Raw genomic sequence first — 4792 nt, 5'->3', positions numbered from 1 at the left:
TATGTGTGTCTGTGTGTATGTCTGTGTGTGTGTGTCTCTGTTTGTGTGTCTGTGTGTGTGTGGGTCTGTGTGTGTGTGTGGGTCTGTGTCTGTGTGTCTGTGTGTGTGTCTGTGTGTCTGTGTGTGTGTCTGTGTATCTCTGTGTCTGTGTGTGTGTCTGTGTCTGTGTCTATATCTGTGTGTGTGTCTGTGTGTGTGTCTCTGTGTGTGTGTCTGTGTGTGTGTGTCTCCGTGTGTGTGTGTGTGTGTGTCTGTGTTTGTATGTGTGTGTGTGCACCTGTGTGTGTGTGTGTCTCTGTGTGTGTGTGTCTCTGTGTGGGACCGTGTGTCTCCGTGTGTGTGTGTTTGTGTGTGTGTGTCTGTGTTTGTATGTGTGTGTGTGTGCACCTGTGTGTGTGTGTCTGTGTGTGTGTGTCTCTGTGTGTGTGTGTCTGTGTGTGTGTCTGTGTGTCTGTGTCTCTGTGTGTGTGTGTCTCTGTGTGTCTGTGTTTGTGTGTGTGTCTGTGTCTGTGTGTGTGTGTTTTCATGTCCCGTGCCTTCTCGGAGCTGCAGCTGCAATTGGAGATGGGCACTCGGTGGTCCTGCTGGTGGGGAGCACTGGCTCCTGCTCTCTGGGTGCTCCCTCCGCCTGCCCCGTCCAGGTCCTCGGGGAGCGCGCTCTGCTCTGGGCCTGGACGGATGAGCGGGGCTTCCCTGTCTCCTCTGCTCGGTGGCCCTGCTCCTGAGACCAGAGTGAAGCAGAGGCTATGGCAGCCCCGGGGAGGGGGAGCGGGCCTCAGAGACCCCCGAACGTGAGCCCTCCAGAAACCAGGAGAAGAGGGGAGGGCCGTGGACCCAGACCGGGAGAAGTCCATCCCCGAGCCACTGTGTCTGCATTAGAGGGTCTGTGGTCAGAGGCCTGTTCAAGTGCTTGACCATCCACACTCCCTGAGCATGTTCAGTTGCCCCCAGGGTCAGAGATGAGCAGACAGGCCCTGTTCACGAGATGGGGGCATTTCAGACCACGTCATGGAGGCACGCCGGGTGACATTCCATCCTCCCGCGGGTACTGGAGAGAAAGAGGCGGCTAAGGTTTCAACCAGTGCATCCTAAAGGAAATCAGTCCTGAAGGTTCATTGGAAAGAGTGATGCTGAAGCTGAAGCTCCAATACTTTGGCCTTCTGATGCAAAGAGCTGACTCATATGAAAAAACCTTGATGCTGGGAAAGATTGAAAGCAGGAGGAGAAAGGGATGACAGAGGATGAGATGGTTGAATGGCATCACGGACTCAACTGGACATGAGTTTGAGAACACACTGGAGTTGGTGATGCGCAGGGAGGCCTGGAATGCAGCAGTCTACCGGCTCGCAAACAGTCGGACACAACTGAGCGACTGAACTGCACGAAGCTTTCTGCAGCTGCCCGTGTTCCCTGCTGAGACGTGGGGCCCGCGCCCAGCCGATGCTGAGGTTCGGGTGGAGAGCGGTGCGGGGTCCACTGGCCTCCCTGCGGCATCATCAGGAGCTGGGCTCCCTCTAACCTGATGGTATGGCCCACATTCCCAGCCTGTCTGTAGTCCGCTGTCTCTGCTGTGCCCAAGTCAGCACCTGAGCCGTGAGGAGACACAGGCTGCAGAGACGCTGCCCTTGGGAGCCGGCAGTGGGGCCAGCGGCTTCAGCGCCCGCCTACCCCCAGCCTGTGCCCACTCTCGCCTGAAATGAGCTGTCTGTCCAGCCAGGGTCCGAGGCATCTGTCCTTCGTCCCCATCAGGCCACAGGTCAGCAGGGACCTGTGAGTGGTCCCAGGTGTTACAGAACCTGTCACACATCTCGGCCTCTGCCCGTCTCTCTTAGCTGGATATGCTGTGTTACATGTCATTGGCAGTTTCCTCAAAACTGGATTTTTCAATTTGATCTTATTAAAATTTTTAATAGAATTGCCTTACAATCTCCCGTGCGTTTGTCATCAATAAACTCGGAATTCCTGTCCTCGTCATAGTCCTTCCCTGGTGGCTCAGGCCGGGAAGAATCGCCTGCAGTGCGGGAGACCGGGCTTCGATCCCTGGGTTGGGAAGGTCCCCGGGAGATACTGGCTCCCCACTCCAGGATTCCAGCCTGGAGAATCCCACAAACTCGGGGTTGCAGAGAGTCAGACGTGACCGAGCCATGCTCGCCGTCACTTACTGTCCTCCCGGTTGATCTTGTCTGTGACCAGCTCTGGCTTCAAGGAGGGGTGGCCGGTGGGCCTCCCTGGGCCCCCCAGAAGGACCCCCGGCTCAGTGCTCTGTTTTCATTGTCTTCAGAGTCTTTATAGCTTTTGAGCAGAGGGTCCTGCATTCTCATTTTGCACCAGCCCTGCAGATTACGGAGCCAGTCCTGCCGTGGACTACAGAATTTTTTATGGAGAAAAATAGTCTTTTTTCAGATGCTGAGTACCAGGTAAGTGCAAAGCAAATCCTGAGAAATGGAAGATCTTCTCAATCCAGTCTTTTCACATTAAAATATATACACATTTTGGTCGGGATATTTCTATAGTTGGCTTTTGAAATCCACACACCATGTGTTTCCATGAGAGAAACAGATAGCACAGTTCAGTTGCTCAGTCGTGTCTGACTCTTTGCACGCCCATGGACTGCAGCACGCCAGGCCTCCCTGTCCATCACCAACTCTCAGCGCTTACTTAAACTCATGTCCAGCGAGTCGGTGATGCCATCCAAGCATCTCATCCTCTGCCGTCCCTTCCCCTCTTCCCTTGAGTGTTTCCCAGCATCAGGGTCTTTTCCAGTGAGACAGATCTTCGCATCAGGTGGCCAAAGTATTGGCATTTCAGCTTCAGCATCAATCCTTCCAATGAACATTCAGCACTGATATACTTTAGGATGGATTGGTTGGATCTCCTTGCAGTCGAAGGGACACTCAAGAGTCTTTTCCACCACCACAGTTCAAAAGCATTACTATTCGGTGCTCAGCTTTCTTTATGTCCAGCTCTCCCATCCATACATGAGCACCGGAAAAACGAGGTAGCCCAGTGTGACAGTTAATTTTGTGTGTCGCCTTGACTGGCTCAGAGGACCAGTTAATTGGTCTAACAAACACCCATCGAGATGTTGCCGTGAAGGTAGTTTTTACAGGAGATGAGGATTACATGAGTCAACTCTGAGTAAGGCAGACTGGCCGCCAGCACGTGGGGGGGCCTGGTCTAGTCAGCTGACAGTGACTGAGGTCTCCTAAGGAGGAGGCGCTTTCCTCCAGAGGCCTGTGGACTCAGCTGCACAGAGCGCTTCCCTTCCCCCACCTCCTGCAGCAGGCACAGGCTCCCCTCCCTTCCTCTCTCTCTGTGTTCAAACCTCAGAAACCGCCGGAAAGTGGTGGCTGTCTGCTTTAGCGCCTGCACTGCCCAGCCCTGTAGTCCACTCCTCACTCTCAGCCTCCCGGAAGGAGGGCCTGACGGTCCTGGCAGCCCGCTCTGCCTGTACTTGCAACATTCCTTGCCTATCTGAGGTCACAGGTGCAGGTGGCATGTCCCGCCCTCCTGGGGAGGAATAGTTATCCTCCTCTTCCGAGCCAGCGTCCTCGGGTCAGTGTCCCTCTGGCCTTTGGCTCACCCTCAGTGCTCCTTGGGCTTCCCGGGTGAGGAATCCGCCTGCCAGTGCAGCAGATGAAGGGTGATCCCTGGGTCGGGAAGGTCCCCTGGAGGAGGAAATGGTTACCCATCCAGGATTCTTGCCTGGGAAACCCTGTGGACAGAGGAGCCTGGTGGGCTACAGTCCATGGGGCCGCAGTGTTGGACACAAATTAGCGACTGAGCAAAGCAAGTGAAATAAATCCTGGAGCAGCAGAGCTGCTGGTGGACACGGTCACGACCCCACCCCCACCTTACCCACCCAGCCCTGCTTTTGTCCCGAGGAGCCCCCAGAGGCACAGACAGCCCTTCCCCTGCTTCTTGGCGTGGTCTCAGGACCTCAGATCCAAGCTCTTTGCCATCACTGGCAATCTGGAAGAACGATCCCATGATGATCCATCTGCTTATGAAAATGGGCCTGAAACAAAATGGCCATTCCTCAAATCCTCGACACAGAAGGCCCGCGTGAGGCACAGCTCCACTTCTGGCTGTGGCCCAGAGGAACTGAGAGCAGCGTCTCAGACACACACTTACAGCCCCGTGTGTTTAGCAAGATTATTCACAACAACCGAGAGTACAAGCCTCCCACGTCCGTGCGGAGACAAATGGTAACAAAGTGTAGTCTCTACACACAACGGAGACACATCCAGCCTTTAAAAGAGGAAGGTAAGCGGGACACAGGCTCTGACGTGGATGACCCTTGAGGATAGGACGCCAAGTGAAACACACCACTCACGAAACGACAAATCCTGTGTGATCCAACCCACATTCTTGCCAAAATCTGTACTCCCTGTCTTCCTTGATCTCCCGAGTTTGACACTTTTGGGAAATGAAAGTGGAGGTAGCCTGGGTCACGCTTCAGAGAAAGGGCAGCATACCTCTGACCGACTTCAGACCCTGGACCCTACCTGTACCTCATACCTGCCTGCAAGCGTGACAATCGTTACCAACAAGTAAGGGGCACTTTAGGTACCAAAGCATTGGGTTTGGAATTTCTAGCTCCTGATATTAGGCCCCAGTCTAAGGAACCTTCTGACTCACATGGTGAGACAAACAGCATTGTAACAGTTGAAGGAAGAAACCGGAGCTGCGTTTGTTCACAGCGCCAATGCTGATGTCAGCGTGCAGTCTGGGGTTATTAACCGCAGCCCCCATGACCGCAGTGGGACGTCGCACCCTTATGGTGGACGCA

This window comes from Ovis aries, chromosome 20 (genome assembly GCF_016772045.2).
Source record: "Ovis aries strain OAR_USU_Benz2616 breed Rambouillet chromosome 20, ARS-UI_Ramb_v3.0, whole genome shotgun sequence".
NCBI lineage: Eukaryota > Metazoa > Chordata > Mammalia > Artiodactyla > Bovidae > Ovis > Ovis aries.
This window is presented reverse-complemented; position numbering follows the sequence as displayed.